Genomic DNA, 19,220 nt, shown 5'->3' on the forward strand with positions numbered 1-19,220 from the left:
GCTGACCCCACCCTTAGCTGGCTGGGCAGGAGGTGTGGCAATTGTTATTGGAATCACGGCCTTAGTAACCTACCGTGGCTTACCATTTGTAATCTGGGACAATACCTTCTTGTGTGACTTGCATCTTCGCACCCAAAGCAACCCTTAGGCTGACGGGGCTGTTGAACCTGAAGCTGCCCCTGATGAATCGAATAGCCACCAAAGGAACTCTTCACTAGGGGGTCACTAATAGGACCATAAGCTGGAGACATGTTATACGATTATTTCCCAAAGCGAGAACCATAAGTACCATGGGAAACCTAAAGTGTTGACTGAACTGGCCTAATAGTATGACCTCTACTGAAATGACCACATCCTCCAGATGAGGCACCACTGAACCAGCCAAAAAGAAGAGGCCTCTTATCACTCGTCGCCTCTCTCCCCTAGCTAGGGGTGGGCGTCAGTCGGTTCGGTTCGGTTTTACAGAAGTTCGGTTCGGTTTATTTGATTTTCGGTTTATGATTTTAATAACCAAAACCGAACCGTAATAATTTCAGTTCAATTCGGTTTATTCATGTTCGGTTCGATTTTAATCGGTTCGGTTTCGATTTTCAAGCCATGGCAAAAATTGTAACCAAACAATGATAGGTTAATTAACAATACACCGTGAGGGATTACATTATCTACGTTAATATGTAATACTTCTGGTATCGAAGATTGTGCAGGTTGTGTCTCTCCTTTAAAACTTAGTTTTGATATAATATTGTAATACTGATGAATGAGATTTTGTCATAAATACATTATTAGTTAAATTACTCCTGAAGCTCTTGCCTTTTTTGCATTGTTGCAACTGACAACACTTCCTATGGTAGTTAAAACTATCTAATTTGCCTGGAGTCTTAGACTGCACGCCACTAAAAGTTACTCACTATCAGTAAACTACAGTTTTTCGGTTTAACCAAAAATCGAACCCTTAAAACCGATAAACGAACCGAACACCGAACTGTTTAAATATATAAACCGTAAACTGACCGAATAAATTAAATTTTTGGTTCGGACGATTTTTTCGTTCGGTCGGTATTATGCCCACCCCTACCCCTGGCCACAAATTCGCTCAATCCACCTAGCGACTCCACCACCTGAGTGAATATAGTCTTAGTCTCAATCTCGGTCTCTCTAGCCATCTGAAGTTTAATGCCATAAGTAATCCCTTCGATAAACCTCCGTACCTTTTTCCTCTTTGTAGGAATCAGGATAGTTGCATGGCGAGACAAATCAACAAACCTCATCTTATACTGGGTGATTATCATACCACCCTGTTGTAGATCCTCAAACTGACTGCGTAGGTCATCTCTCTGAGTGAGTGGAGTAAGCTTCTCCAAGAAAATCTGTGAAAATTGGGCCCAAGTAAGAGGAGGTGACCTTGCTGGTTTTCCCTACTCATAGGTCTGCCACCACCTCTTGGCCGATCCCTGCATCTGGAAGATAGTAAAGTCAACCCCATTGGAATCTACCAGTCCCAAGTTGCGCAAAATCTCATGACATCGGTCTAAGAACTCTTGAGTATCCTCTAAAGGCATACCGCTAAGATTAGAATGGTGCAAATTCTGAAACTTGTCCATCATCTTCAGCTTTATCGATAGACATTGGGGGCCTACTCACAAGCTGAATTGTAGCCTGAGAAGTCACTAGAGTCTAGACCCCCCTCCATACTGAGAAGTCGCTGGGGGAACTGAAACCACTCCAGCCTAAACCATGATATCATTAAAACTCACCATCTTGGCCATTGCCTCCTAAAGTAGCGATAAGCCCCTTTAGAATCTGATCGGGTACTGGCACCTCTATTTGCTCATCAATCAAATATACCTCGGTCAGCAGGTGGGTCCACTGATACTACTTTCTTACGCCCACGAGATCCGTTGGGTGCTCCATCTGTAAGTGCAACTGTTCAGCTTCTAGCTGAAACTCTAGCCCTACCTTGGGCCCTGCCTCTCTCGGCTTTGGACGAAGGCACTAGCTCTCCGCTGCTGCAGGTGAACGTGTCCTCACCATATGTGAGAGAATAGAAAAAAAGTTCAAATTTCAGACAAATCAAACGCATGATAAGGAATAAAAAAGAAAGGGCAATTTCCTAAAGACTCTACTAAGCTTGCTCATGACTCATGAGACCCTTGGAACCTAGAACTATGATACAAACTCGTCATGATCTAAAATTCCATGAAAGATTATAATGGCACCTAACACGCCGGCTAGGCGAACCAACGGTTTCTACTACCAAACACTCAATAAAAATATAAAGAACTAAAGCAATATTCTAAAATAGATTTATGCCATAGATAATAAATTCGAAACTGAAGTAAAAGTATGAAATAACATACAATCCCAAACTGGTGTCCCTAAGTACATGAGCTCTAAAGAGTACTAAATACAGATGTCTGAAATAAATACAATACTATCTGAATCAAGTAACAATAATAAAGATAAGGAAGGTCATGCTAGGGCATGCGAACAAACGTGCAACACTACATCGAATCTCCAATGCCCACAGCTAAACACTTCTCGGGACTTTGCTAGTACTAATACCTGAATCTGCAGATAAAGTGTAGTATGAGTACAAGTGACCTAATGTACTCAGTACGTATCGAGTTTAACCTCAACGAAGTATTGACAAAGCGAAGACAAGACACTCACTTTTATAACTTATGCAAGTAATAAATAGAAAGCAAAACAAGAGAAAAGACGAATAATAATGAAAGAGGCCAAACTAGTAAACAAGTTTCACGGTTATAACATTAGCATAACCTTATGAATCAATTCCACAAGTAGAAGCAAATATATAAGAAATAAGCACAAAGTATCATCTCCATTGCGGTGAGCAACCCAATACAATCATAATACAGTTGTTGCGTGCAACCCGATCCCATATTAATACCACTACGGCGTGCAGCCCATCCAATAGTCATATCATTGCAGCATGCAACCCGATCAATCCATACCAATGCTTTCAAAGTCACACAAATGGTATGACATATTTTACTCCACAAGTTTTAAAAGATCTATAGTTATACAAATATTATGATATATTTACAATCATAAGTTTTAAAAGTTTTTTTTCGTAAATTCTATATCCAATTAAATAGATTCACATAAATTGAAATATAAAGAGTATATAATAAGAATAGAATAGAATAGAAAGAATAACAGTATAGAAAGGGAGAAAAAGAAAAAATGTCGGATCAAATCTATATTATATTAAAAGAAGGGTAGTGAGTCATGATATTAAGCCAACTGGCGCATTGAAAAAATGCCACTTTGCGCTTTTAAGACATAATCTAAATAGATTTTAGACAAATCTAATCTCTCTCTCTTTTCATATATATATATATATATATATATATATATATATATATGAGATAGATAGATAGATAGATAGATTAACTCATTCATTTTTCTTATATATTAGTTAGAAACGTGGAGGTGAAAAATTAATTAAAGATTCATACTAGAAAGAAAATAAAAATATAGAAAGACGTAAAATTGAGATAGCCTACGTCTATTTATATTCTGGGGTAAGCTAAAATATAAAATAAAGTAAACAAAATTACTTAAGACATTAAAGATTTGATGATTTTGAAAATTAAAAAATTTCAAGCAGCAAAATAAGATCTTACATAAAATACACAAATTATTTATAAGGTAAAAAAAAGAGTCAAATAATCATTACAAAATTATATTTAATAACAAGAATAATAAAGTCATATTATTGAAAAATTGGGCAAACAAACATTTTATTTTTATATAGAAGTAAATGCTTCTTATATAATTAAAGAATTTAAACTTAATAAGAAAAAATCTTTACCAAACGGAAAAATGGCAAATGGGCCACTATGCAAAAGATATATATAACTAATTCTCTCTCTCTTCCCCCCCCCCCCCTCTCTCTTATGAACCATCCAATTCAGTAGTTAGAGATGAGCTTCAGCCCTTTGTTAACTACATGTAAGGATGATAATAGTTGAATATGTAATAACTTCTATTGAAATTAAAGCTACTTCAAAGAACAATAAATCCATGACCACATCTCCAAACTCAAGAGAGACTGCAAGGTTGAAAGAGAAAATTAAGTTACTTGAACTTTAAATAAAATAATATTATTATTCTCTAATCTTGAAACAGAAAGGTAGTTTGTAATATGAAAACTTACTTGACATTTTTTAGGATAAAAACTTAAAATAAGATATATTTACTACAATAAAGATCTACTATATTATGGAAGGAATATTTACTATGATTCTGATTCTTCGAAAAGAAGTTATTGTACAAAAGGGAATGAAATGCTCAAGTTTGAGTAGATAATTTAAAAATAAATTCATTCTTATAGAATATATTGTATAATATAAAAAGACGTAAATTGATATAAGATATCGCTATTTATACTTTGGGCTAAATTAACAAAAATAAATAAAGTAAAGAAACATGTATGGACATTTTTCATTGTAAGAATTTTTAGGAAAAATATTTCTTAGCAAACTTTTAGATATTGAAATACTTAAAAAAAATAATGAATTGTGGTGAAAAGGTTTCAAGAAATAATAGATAATATGTTTGGAGAACCAACCAGGAGGTTCGGCAATCTACTTGTAATTTACAATAACAACATCATACACAATATTATCCCACACCGTGGGGTTTGGGGAGGGTAGTGTGTACGCAGACCTTACCCCTACCTTGTGAGGATAGAGAAGATGTTTCCAATAGACCATCGGCTCATGAAAGCATAAGCACCACATTAATGAAAATATAGACAAGAAGGGACAGCACCAAAAGCCATATAAAAGCAGAATAAAGACAACAAGATAGTAATGTGATCAATAATGAAAGAAAATAATGGTTAGTCATAAAAACCTACTACCGACAGAAAGCGAGATTGCGTGCCAATACTACTATTATGAACACTCTAGACTACCTACTCTACTACCCTAATCCTCGACCTCCATACTTCCTATCAAGGGTCATGTCCTCAGTCAGCTGAAGTTGCGCCATGTCTTGCCTAATGACCTCTCCCCACCTCTTCTTTGGCCTACCTCTACCTCTCTGTAGGCCCTACAATGTCAACCTCTCAAACCTTCTCACCGAGGCATCTGTGCTCCTCCTCCTCACATGACCAAACCACCTAAGCCGCGCTTCCCGTATCTTGTCCTCAATAGGGGCCACACCCACCTTGTCGTGAATAACCTCATTTCTAATCATATCTAACCTGGTGTGCCCGCACATCCATCACAACATCCTCATCTCTGCTACCTTCATCTTCTGGACATGAGAGATCTTGAATGGCCAACACTCAGCCTCATACAACATCGTCGGTCTGACCACCACTCTGTAGAACTTAACTTTAAGTTTCGGTGGCACTTTCTTGTCACACAAAAATACCGGAAGCGAGTCTCCATTTCATCCATCCCGCCCCAATACGATGTGTGACATCTTCATCAATCTCCCCATCCCCCTGAATAATAGACCCAAGGTACTTAAAACTTCCTCTACTAGGGATGACCTGCGAGTCCAGCCTCACCTCCCCTTCCCCTTCTTGAGTCTCACCACTGAACTTATACTCCAAATATTCTGTCGTGGTCCTGCTCAACTTGAAACCTTTAAACTCCAGGGTCTGCCTCCATACCGCCTTGCGCGTTCACACCGCCTCGCATGTCGTCAATCAATACAATACCATCTGCACATAGAATGCACCATGACACCTCCCCTTGGATGTAGTGCATCAGTACGTCCATCGCCAGAGCAAACAAAAAAGGGCTGAGTGCCGACCCCTGATGCAACCCCATCATAACCAAAAAATGGTCCTGACACGACCCAAACCGATGGGCCATGACGAGTGCCCGAGTCCTACCTTTCGAACACCCCTAAGCATGCGTCTAAGATATAAACATGAATAACATCTGTCAATAAACTGCTGAGTCACGTGAATAACATACATGAGGAAAACATATCCAAAAGACATATATATATATATATATATACATATACATACAGAATACGGTAGGGCGAGCCGACAATGCTGTTATAGATAACTATATATCCAAAACTAGAAGCCGACAAGGCCACATACTATCCAACTATACATGACTGTCTACAGACCTCTAATAGAATGTACAACTATATGAAGGACGGGACTGAGCCCCATCGTACCCATATCTACATACAAAAATAGCGTACCAAAACTAATAACAGCTTCGGATCAAATAGAGCACACCAACTCTCGCTGATCAAGGATCCTAAAAAGGGGGACCGTCAGCCTGTCTACTTGCACCTACGGGCATGAAACGCAGGCCCTAGGAAATAGGGGCGCCAGTACGAATAATGTACCGAGTATGTAAGGCATGAAAATCAGTACATAAAAGACATAAAAGAAACATGGAATAAAGAAATCCGCCTGTAAGTCTAAATAACTTTGTGAATCCTGAAATATTTATAAAGTCATGCATGTGCGTATAAATGTCGTATCATGCGTAGGTATATGTGTACATAACATCATCAAGCCTCTGAGGGGATCCCATCATATCATCTCGGCCTCTCTGGGCAAAATCATCAATGTATACCAACTGATCAGGTGGTGGTACATATATATCGTCGTAACCCTTTCCCATATCCCATATACATATAATATATGCGTATATAACGCTATCTGGTCATGGATCAATGTACATGTAAAATGAATGAAATGCATAAGAAGTAAGTTAATAAGATTTCTCGGAATGTCATAAGATCAATATGCCTTCGGATAAACTTTTTCAACTACGTATTTTTTCTGAAACCCGTGAACAGAAGATATAATAATAAAACACATGGGAATTCAAGAACATAGGCACCCTTAGTGCTTCTACGAATAGAGACATTTATGAAAGTTGTGCGTTTCCTCGTTTCGTTTGTATCATATGGATCATGCCAAAAGGAAAGAAGGGATAAGCTTAACATACCTGAGCAGATTCTCTTGACAATCCATCTAACACACGTCAATTGCGACAAAACACGTAACGGCGGATCGAAGTAGGGAAAAATTCGTATGATATTCTTGAGAAAGATTATACCGTACTCCCTTAGAATTGCATCTCACGCTGTCGTAACGTTATAAGGGTTCATATGAACTTTTGGTGAAGCTACATCTGTTACCTTACAAACATATACATTTCCCTTTAATGACATATGTAGGTGTCTTTATCATAGGTGTGGGCCCCATTTTATGTGATGACTTAGCCAACAAATTCCCTAAATATGCCACCTAGCCCCTAGCCAAAAGAGTCGTTATTACCTAAATCCCTTGCTGCCACGTTGGGTCTCCACTAAGCTTATCCAAAATTCTAATTACTTTGTTAATCTCCCACTAAAAATCAATAATTAACCAATTATCCACATAATTAAGAATTATCTCAAATTACTTAAAATAGTAATCACCTTTAACACACTTTATATACCTTACTATCATGGTCATGTGGTACATTGTATGGCACTAGTCCATAAATACCAGGTATTATAGTTTCGACCGTATTTAATCCCAAATTGACAACCTTTAACGAAACTCATTTTCTTTGATTTTCTTACCCTCTAACCTTCACCGAATTTACTTATTACCTGTTATAAATAGCATAAATACTTATAACCTCAAAAATAATCTCATTCTCGAGCCTACGCCGATTAACTTATGATGAAACTTTAACGTACGAAATGCGGGATGTAACATCCTTCCCCCCTTAGAAACATTCGTCATCGAATGTTTAACTCCCCGAGATCTATATAAATCTTTTTCAGAGTCACCTTTGTAATAGTACTACTACCAACCCTTCCTGTAGAAAACTCAATAATTCAATGCCACATATTGCGACAATCACCAATAACGACAATAGCCTCACATGACCAATGACCATAACTAACACAAGAATCCATACACGCACCTTAAGGCTGTGATGTCTCAGTCGGATCCTCCTCTGGAAGAGGAAACAAATGGGGATACCTAGACTTCATGTCTTCTTCGGCTTCCCAAGTCATTTATTCCACATTATTGTTCCTCCAAAGTACTTTAATCGAAGCTACGTCCTTAGTTCTCAATCTCCAAACCTGTCTATCTAGTATAGCAATGGGAGTTTCCTCATATGATTGCTGCTCTATGACTTGAACATTGTCAACTGACATGACTCTGGAAGGATCTCCGATATATTTATAGAGCATAGACACATTAAAGACTGGATGTACAGACTCCAAGTCAGAAGGCAAGTCTAACTCATATGCTACCTGGCCTACCTTGCGTATGATCTTATATGGTCCAATTACCGAGGGCTAAGTTTTCCTTTCTTACCGAACCTCATAACGCCTTTCATCGGTGATACCTTTAGAAATATCCAGTCGTCAACCTGAAACTCCAAGACTTCTGACGGATTTGAACTGCTAATAGCCTTTCCTGTATTAGCTTAATCTTCTCGATTGCCTGTTATACCAACTCTGGTCCTACTAACTTAGTTTCCCCAACATCGAACCATCCTATAGGTGACCTACACTTTTGTCCGTAAAGAGCTTCGTATGAAGCCATCTGAATACTGAAATGATAGCTATTATTATACGCGAACTCAATAAGCGGCAGATAATCATCCCAACTACCCTTGAAGTCTATCACATAAGCCTGTAACATATCCTCAAGTGTCTGAATAGTACGCTCAGCCTGTTCATCTGTTTGGGGATGAAATGTTGTACTAAGACTTACCTGAGTCCCCAATCCTTTTTGGAAGAACCTCCAGAAATTAGCTGTAAACTGAGCACCTCTATCCGAGATAATAGATATAGGGACACCATGAAGTCGTACTATTTCCTTAATGTAAAGCCTTGCGTAATCCTCTGCGGAATATGTAGTCCTACCAGGCAGAAAATGGGTCGATTTTGTAAGTCTATCAACAATTACCCATATAGAATTGAACTTACGCTAGGTACGAGGTAAACCTATGATGAAATCCATATTAATTACTTCCCACCTCCAAGTCGGAATCTCTATAGCCTGCAATAATCCACCAGGTTTTTGATGCTCAGTCTTAACCTGCTGACAGTTAGGGCACTGAGCAACAAACTCCGCTATATCTTTTTTCATTCCGTCCCACCAATATATTTCCCTAATACCATGATACATCTTTGTTGCTCCTGGATGGACAAAATAACGAGAATAGTGAGTCTCTCTCATAACCTGCTGGCCCAGCCCTACAACATTAGGGACACATAATTGTCCTCGATATCTGAGGAACCTATCTCCTGTAATCTCAAATGGTGTCTTCTCCTTCTGAGGGGCTGTATCTCTATACTGAGCTAACAAAGGATCCTCATATTGGCGTTCCTTCACTTCAGTGACTAAAGAGGATGTTGTCGTGTCCTGAATAGTAACTCTGGTATCACCTGAATTCGGTAATCGAACTCCAAGACTAGCTAGCTGATGAATATCATGGGTTATCCCCCTCTTCTCTGGCTATAAATATGATAGGCTACCCATAGATGTACGACTGAAGGCATCAGCTACTACATTCGCCTTCCCTAGATGGTGTAAAATATCAACGTCATAGTCTTTCAGTAGCTCCAACCATCTCCTTTGACGTAAATTTAATTCCTTTTGCTTGAAAATATACTAAAGGCTCTTATGATCCGTATAGATATCAACATGAATGCCATACAAATAGTGCCTCCATATCTTTAGTGCATGAATCACTGCGGCTAACTCTAAATCGTGGGTCGGGTAATTCTTCTCGTGCTTTCTTAGTTGTCTAGAAGCATAAGCTACAACCTTACCATGATGCATCAGTACACAACCCAATCCAACGCCCGAAGCGTCACAATAGATAGTATAACCATCGGTTCCCTCTAGGAGTGTTAGAACCGATGCTAAAGTTAGTTTGTCCTTCAATGCCTGGAAACTCCGTTCGCAAGCATCAGTCCACTGAAACTTAGCTCCCTTCTAAGTCAACTTTGTCAATGGTGTTGAAAGAGAAGAAAATCCCTCTACAAATCTTCTGTAATAACCTGCCAAACCAAGAAAGCTACGAACCTCCATCGGTGTCGTAGGTCTAGGCCAAGTCTTTACTGCCTCAATCTTAGATACAATAGTGGGAGCATACCTAGCCAAAGAATCAAACTGAAGGTTGTACTCCCGAACACTCATATTACCCTGCCGAAGGGTCAAGAACCCATCAACTCTGGCCCTTTTAAGCTCTGGAGGTAGATAATGACGAAGAAAAGCCTCTGTAAACTCATGTCATACCGCTAGAGGGGCATCCTCACCTCTGGACAACTCCCAAGACTCGTACCAATTAACTGCAACATCCTAAATTCTATAGGAAGCTAGCTCAACTGACTCAGTTGCATTGGCCTTCATTACCCTCAAAGTCCTCTGCATCATATCGATAAATACCTGAGGGTCCTCGTTTGGATCTGCTCCAGTGAATACCGGAGGGTCCAAATTAATGAAATCACGAACCCTCATACTGATGGCCCTATCTGCATGACCAACACCTACTTCCTGATGCCAAGATTGTGCGGCTACTAATCGAGTCAATAGCTGAATAGCATCTCTCATCTCCTGCCCTGGTGCATCTGGCTGAGGAGCTGGGTGTACATGGGAAGGCGCTGGAGCTGGTGCCCCTCCGAGCTCCTCTGGAGAGGGCGGGGTATGTGAAGTCTGAGATGAAATCTCACTATGAGACTCTCCCCGAGCCCTGGTAACTCATGGCGCTCGACTAGTAGTCTCATCAGCCACGGACTTGCCCTTCTGGGCGGTTGTAGCCTACTTAGGCATCGCTGAAAACATAACATATCATTAAGGAAATGAATCCTTATATCGCACGATCTAAGATAAGAAAGGAGGATAACATCCTATATGTCTTGTACCCTCCTATTTATAAATACGGTACACAACACACTCATAAACAAGACTCTACTAGACATGGTCTGTAGATAACCCTAAGATAGAAGTGCTCTGATACCACTTTTGTCACGACCCAAACCGATGGGCCATGACGAGTGCCCGAGTCCTACCTATCGAACACCCCTAAGCATGCGTCTAAGATATAAACATGAATAACATCTGTCAATAAACTGCTGAGTCACGTGAATAACATACGTGAGGAAAACATGTCCAAAAGACGTATATACATATACATGCGGAATACGGTAGGGCGAGCCAACAAGGCTGCTATAGATAACTATATATCCAAAACTAGAAGCCGACAAGGCCACTTACTATCAAACTATACATGACTGTCTACAGACCTCTAATAGAATGTACAACTATATGAAGGATGGGACTGGGCCCCATCGTACCCATATCTACATACAAAAAGAGCGTACCAAAACTAATAACAGCTTCGGATCAAATAGAGCACACCAACTCTCGTTGATCAAGGATCCTAAAAAGGGGGACCGTCAGCCTGTCTACTTGCACCTACGGGCATGAAACGCAGGCCCCAGGAAATAGGGGGCCAGTACGAATAATGTACCGAGTATGTAAGGCATAAAAGACATAAAAGAAAAATAGAGTAAAGGAATCTGCCTGTAAGTCTAAATAACTTTGTGAATCCTGAAATATTTATAAAGTCATGCATGTACGTATAAATGTCGTATCACGCGTAGGTATATGTATACATAACATCATCAAGCCTCTGAGAGCATCCCATCATATCATCTCGGCCTCTCTGGGTGAAATCATCAATGTATACCAACTGATCAGGTGGTGGTGCATATATATCGTCATAACCTTTTCCTATATCCCATATACATATAATATATGTGTATATAATGCTATTTGGTCATGGATCAATATACATATAAAATGAATGAAATGCATAAGAAGTAAGTTAATAAGATTTTTTGGAATGTCATAAGATCAATATGCCTTCGGATAAACTTTATCAACTACGTATTTTTTCTGAGACCCGTGAACAGAAGATATAATAATAAAACACATGGGAATTCAAGAACATAGGCACCCTTAGTGCTTCTACGAATAGAGACATTTATGAAAGTTGTGCGTTTCCTCGTTTCGTTTGTATCATATGGATCATGCCAAAAGGAAAGAAGGGATAGGCTTAACATACCTGAGCCGATTCTCTTGACAATCCCTCTAACACACGTCAATTGCGACAAAACATGTAACGGCGGATCGAAGTAGGGAAAAATCCGTATGATATTCTTGAGAAAGATTATACCGTACTCCCTTAGAATTGCATCTCACGCTGCTGTAGCATTATAAGGGTTCATATGAACTTTTGGTGAAGCTACATCTGTTACCTTACAAACATATACATTTCCCTTTAATGACATATGTAGGTGTCTTTATCATAGGTGTGGGCCCCACTTTATGTGATGACTTAGCCAACAAATTCCCTAAATATGCCACCTAGACCCTAGCCAAAAGAGTCATTATTACCTAAATCCCTTGCTGCCACGTTGGGTCTCCACTAAGCTTATCCAAAAATTCTAATTACTTTGTTAATCTCCCACTAAAAATCAATAATTAACCAATTATCCATATAATTAAGAATTATCTCAAATTACTTAAAATAGTAATCACCTTTAACACACTTTATATACCTTACTATCATGGTCATGTGGTACATTGTATGGCACTAGTCCATAAATACCAGGTATTATAGCTTCGACCGTATTTTATCCCAAATTGACAACCTTTAACGAAACTCATTTTCTTTGATTTGCTTACCCTTTAACCTTCACCGAATTTACTTATTACCTGTTATAAATAGCATAAATACTTATAACCTCAAAATTAATCTCATTCTCGAGCCTACGCCGATTAACTTACGATGAAACTTTAACGTACGAAATGTGGGATGTAACATCCTTTCCCCCTTAGAAACATTCGTCATCGAATGTTTAACTCCCCGAGATCTATATAAATCTTTTTCAGAGTCACCTTTGTAACAATACTACTACCAACCCTTCCTGTAGAAAAGTCAATAATTCAATGCCACATATTGCGACAATCACCAATAACGACAATAGCCTCACACGACCAATGACCATAACTAACACAAGAATCCATACACGCACCTTAAGGCTGTGATGTCTCAGTCGGATCCTCCTCTGGAAGAGGAAACAAATGGGGATACCTAGACTTCATGTCTTCTTCGGCTTCCCAAGTCATTTATTCCACATTATTGTTTCTCCAAAGTACTTTAATCGAAGCTACGTCCTTAGTTCTCAATCTCCGAACCTGTCTATCTAGTCTAGCAATGGGAGTTTCCTCATATGATAGTTGCTCTATGACTTGAACATCGTCAACTGACATGACTCTGGAAGGATCTCCGATATATTTATGGAGCATAGACACATGAAAGACTGGATGTACAGACTCCAAGTTAGAAGGCAAGTCTAACTCATATACTACCTGGCCTACCTTGCGTATGATCTTATATGGTCCAATGTACCGAGGGCTAAGTTTTCCTTTCTTACCGAACCTCATAATGCCTTTCATCGGTGATACCTTTAGGAATACCCAGTCGTCAACCTGAAACTCCAAGACTTCTAAGAGCTGCTAATAGCCTTTCCTGTATTAGCTTAATCTTCTCGATTGCCTGTTATACCAACTCTGGTCCTACTAACTTAGTTTCCCCAACATTGAACCATCCTATAGGCGACCTACACTTTTGTCCGTAAAGAGCTTCGTATGAAGCCATCTTAATACTGAAATGATAGCTATTATTATACGCGAACTCAATAAGCGGCAGATGATCATCCCAACTACCCTTGAAGTCTATCACATAAGCCTGTAACATATCCTCAAGTGTCTGAATAGTACGCTCAGCCTGTCCGTCTGTTTGGGGATGAAATGTTGTACTAAGACTTACCTGAGTCCCCAATCCTTTTTGGAAGAACCTCCAGAAATTAGCTGTAAACTGAGCACCTCTATCCGAGATAATAGATATAGGGACACCATGAAGTCGTACTATTTCCTTAATGTAAAGCCTTGCGTAATCCTCTGCGGAATATGTAGTCCTAAAAGGCAGAAAATGGCTCGATTTTTTAAGTCTATCAATAATTACCCATATAGAATTGAACTTACGCTAGGTACGAGGTAAACCTATGATGAAATCCATATTAATTACTTCCCACCTCCAAGTCGGAATCTCTATAGCCTGCAATAATCCACCGGGTTTTTGATGCTCAGTCTTAACCTACTGATAGTTAGGGCACTGCGCAACAAACTCCGCTATATCCTTTTTCATTCTGTCCCACTAATATATTTCCCTAATACCATGATAAATCTTTGTGGCTCCTGTATGGACAGAATTACGAGAATAGTGAGTCTCTCTCATAACCTGCCGGCCGAGCCCTACAACATTAGGGACACATAATTGTCCTTGATATTTGAGGACCCCATCTCCTGTAATCTTAAATGGTGTCTTCTCCTTCTGAGGGGTTGTATCTCTATAATGAGCTAACACAGGATCCTCATATTGGCGTTCCTTCACTTCAGTGACTAAAGAGGATGTTGCCGTGTCCTGAATAGTAACTCTGGTATCACCTGAATTCGGTAATCAAACTCCAAGACTAGCTAGCTGATGAATATCATGGGTTATCCCCCTCTTCTCTGGCTATAAATATGATAGGCTACCCATAGATCTACGACTGAAGGCATCAGCTACTACATTCGCCTTCCCTAGATGGTATAAAATATCAACGTCATAGTCTTTCAGTAGCTCCAACCATCTCCTTTGACGTAAATTTAATTCCTTTTGCTTGAAGATATACTGAAGGCTCTTATGATCCGTATAGATATCAACATGAATGCCATACAAATAGTGCCTCCATATCTTTAGTGCATGAATCACCGCGGCTAACTCTAAATTGTGGGTCGGGTAATTCTTCTCGTACTTTCTTAGTTGTCTAGAAGCATAAGCTACAACCTTACCATGATGCATCAGCACACAACCCAATCCAACGCCCGAAGTGTCACAATAGATAGTATAACCATCGGTTCCCTCTAGGAGTGTTAGAACCGATACTAAAGTTAGTTTGTCCTTCAATGCCTGGAAACTCCATTCGCAAGCATTAGTCCACTGAAACTTAGCTCCCTTTTGAGTCAACTTTGTCAATGGTGTTGAAAGAGAAGAAAATCCCTCTACAAATCTTTTGTAATAACCTGCCAAACCGAGAAAGCTACGAACCTCCATCGGTGTCGTAGGTCTAGGCCAAGTCTTTACTGCCTCAATCTTAGATACAATAGTGGGAGCATACCTAGCCAAAGAATCAAACTGAAGGTTGTACTCCCGAACACTCATATTACCCTGCCGAAGGGTCAAGAACCCATCAACTCTGGCCCTTTTAAGCTCTGGAGGCAGATAATGACGAAGAAAAGCCTCTGTAAACTCATGTCATACCGCTAGAGGGGCATCCTCACCTCTGGACAACTCCCAAGACTCGTACCAATTAACTGCAACATCCTGAATTCTATAGGAAGCTAGCTCAACTGACTCAGTTGCATTGGCCTTCATTACCCTCAAAGTCCTCTGCATCATATCGATAAATACCTGAGGGTCCTCGTTTGGATCTGCTCCAGTGAACACCGGAGGGTCCAAATTAATGAAATCACGAACCCTCGCACTGATGGCCCTATCTGCATGACCAATACCTACTTCCTGACGCCAAGATTGTGCGGCTACTAATCGAGTCAATAGTTGAATAGCATCTCTCATCTCCTGCCCTGGTGCATCTGGCTGAGGAGCTAGGTGTACATGGGCAGGCGCTGGAGCAGGTTCCCCTCCGAGCTCCTCTGGAGAGGGCGGGGTACGTGAAGTCTGAGATGAAATCTCACTATGAGACTCTCCCCGAGCCCTGGTAACTTGTGGCGCTCGACTAGTAGTCTCATCAGCCATGGACTTGCCCTTCTGGGCAGTTGTAGCCTACTTAGGCATCGCTGAAAACATAACATATCGTTATATCGCACGATCTAAGATAAGAAAGGAGGATAACATCCTATATGTCTTGTACCCTCCTATTTATAAATATGGTACACAACACACTCATAAACAAGACTCTACTAGACATGGTTTGTAGACAACCCTAGGACAGAACTGCTCTGATACCACTTTTGTCACGACCCAAACCGATGGGCCATGACGAGTGCCCGAGTCCTACCTATCGAACACCCCTAAGCATGCGTCTAAGATATAAACATGAATAACATCTGTCAATAAACTGCTGAGTCACGTGAATATTATACGTGAGGAAAACATGTTCAAAAGACATATATACATATACATGCGGAATACGGTAGGGCGAGCCGACAAGGCTGCTATAGATAACTATATATCCAAAACTAGAAGCCGACAAGGCCACATACTATCAAACTATACATGATTGTAGGGCCGGGCACTCATGTTATTCATGTTTATTGACAGATGTTATTCATGTTTATATCTTAGACGCATGCTTAGGGGTGTTCGGCAGGTAGGACTAAGGCACTCGTCATGGCCCATTGGTTTGGGTCATGACAAAAGGAAAGAAGGGATAAGCTTAACATACCTGAGCCGATTCTCTTGACAATTCCTCTAACACACATCAATTGCGACAAAACACGTAACGGTGGATCGAAGTAGGGAAAAATCCGTATGATATTCTTGAGAAAGATTGTACCGTACTCCCTTAGAATTGCATCTCACGCTGCTGTAGCATTATAAGGGTTCATATGAACTTTTGGTTAAACTACATCTGTTGCCTTACAAACATATACATTTCCCTTTAATGACATATGTAGGTGTCTTTATCATAGGTGTGGGGCCACTTTATGTGATGACCTAGCCAACAAATTCCCTAAATATGCCACCTAGCCCCTAGCCAAAATAGTCATTGTTACCTAAATCCCTTGCTGCCACGTTGGGTCTCCACTAAGCTTATCCAAAAATTCTAATTACTTTGTTAATCTCCCATTAAAAATCAATAATTAACCAATTATCTCAAATTACATAAAATAGTAATCACCTTTAACACATTTTATATACCTTACTATCATGGTCATGTGGTACCTTGTATGGCACTAGTCCATAATTACCGGGTATTATAGCTTCGACCGTATTTTATCCCAAATTGACAACCTTTAACGAAACTCATTTTCTTTGATTTGTTTACCCTCTAACCTTTACGGCATTTACTTATCCCCTGTTATAAATAGTATAAATACTTATAACCTCAAAAATAATCTCATTCTTGAGCCTACGCCGATTAACTTACGACGAAACTTTAACGTACGAAATGCGGGATGTAACAGGTCCGAGTCCCCACCCACTGTCCTCACTCGGGTCTTTGCTCTATCATACATGTCCTTAATCACCCTAACATAGGCAACATGTACACCTCTAGCCTCCAAACATCTCCACAAACCTCCCTCGGAACTTTATCGTATGCCTTTTCTTAGTCGATGAACGCCATATGCAAGTCTTTTTTCCTCTCCCTATACTGCTCCATCAATTTCCTAACAAGGTGGATGTCTTCTGTAGTCGAACGCCCCGGCATAAACCCGAACTGGTTCTCTCAAATAGACACACTCCTCCTCACCCTTAGCTCTACCATTCTCTCCCGGACTTTCATAGTGTGGCTAAGTAGCTTGATACCCCGATAGTTATTGCAATTTTGGATATCACTCTTGTTCTTGTATACAGGAACCATAGTGCTCCACCTCCACTCTTCGGGCATCTTCTTCATTCTAAAATGACATTAAACAACCTAGTGAGCCACTCCAAGCCTGCCTTGCCCGCACTCTTCCAAAAATCTACCGGGATTTCATCTGTCCTGGTCATTTTGCCCCTGCTCATCTGACGCATAGCTCCCTCCACTTCATCAAATCTAATTCGCCTACAATTTCCAAAGTCACAGCGACTCCCAGAGAGTTCCAAATCACCCAGTAAAATATTCCTATCCCCCTCCTCGTTCAAGAGACTATGGAAGTAGGTCTGCCATCTCTGACAGATAAGCCCCTCATCCAGCAAAACTCTACCTTATTCACCCTTGATGCATTTCACTTGGTCCAAGTCACGAGCCTTCCTTTCTTGCGCCTTGGCTAACCTGAACAACCTCTTATCCCCACCTCGGCCCTCGAGTTCCTCATACAAACGACTAAAAGTTGCAGTCTTGGCCGCCGTAACTGCAAGTTTTGCCTCTTTCTTAGCCAATTTATATTGCTCCATATCGCCCTCTTCTCCTCATCGTCTACACTTTCCACTAGCTTCAGATACGTCTCTCTCTTGGTTTTCACTTTTTCTTGCACCTCTCCATTCTACCACCAGTGTCCCTTGTGACCACCAGAGTAACCCTTTGAGACCCCTAATACCTCTCTCGCGGCTTCTCTAATAAACTGCGCAGTTGTGGTCCACATAGCGCTTGAGTCCCCACTACTCCTCCAAGCCCCCATAGTCAGCAACTTGACCCCCAACTCCTGCGTTTTAGCTTCCGTCAAGGCTCCCCACTTGATCTTATGTTGGCTATACATCGCCCTCTTCCTCGTGATCTCTAGGTCCATGACTAGGAGCCTATGAAGGGTCGAGAGGTTCTCACTCAGGATGACCTTGAAATCAGTGCAAAGACTTCTATCGGACTTTCTACAGAGTAAATAATCAATCTGAGTCTCGACCACCGAACTCCGGAAGGTGACCAAGTGCTCCCTCTTCTTCGGGAACTCGAGTTTGCTATCACCAAATCAAATGCTCTAGAAAAGTCCAGCAGGGACGTTCCTCCTCCGTTTCTATCTCCAAAACCAAAGCCACCATGCACATTATCATACCCCCCAGACGTCGCTCCAATGTGGCCGTTAAAATCTCCTCCTATGAAAAGCTTCTCGGTATGCGGGATACCACGCACCATCTCATCCAAATCCTCCCAGAAATGCCTCTTGACATCCTCATTCAAGCCTGTTTGGGGTGCGTACGCACAGACTAGTTCACAAAGGTCCTTATCAACCAAGATACCTACCTTGTTCCTTCCCCTTCCTTCCCAGAATACCATAGTTTGAACATGTCCACATCCCGCGCCTTATCTCCTACCCACCTAGTCTCATGTACACAAGCTATATTAATCTTCCTTTTCTCGAGAATCTTCGCTAACTCTACAGATTTACTAGTCAAAGTTCCTATGTTCCAAGACCCTACTCTCAGCCTAGTAGCTCCCTTAGTCCTCTTACCCACCCCCTCCCCCGCGATGAC

This window comes from Nicotiana tomentosiformis, chromosome 3 (assembly GCF_000390325.3).
Source record: "Nicotiana tomentosiformis chromosome 3, ASM39032v3, whole genome shotgun sequence".
Taxonomy (NCBI): domain Eukaryota; kingdom Viridiplantae; phylum Streptophyta; class Magnoliopsida; order Solanales; family Solanaceae; genus Nicotiana; species Nicotiana tomentosiformis.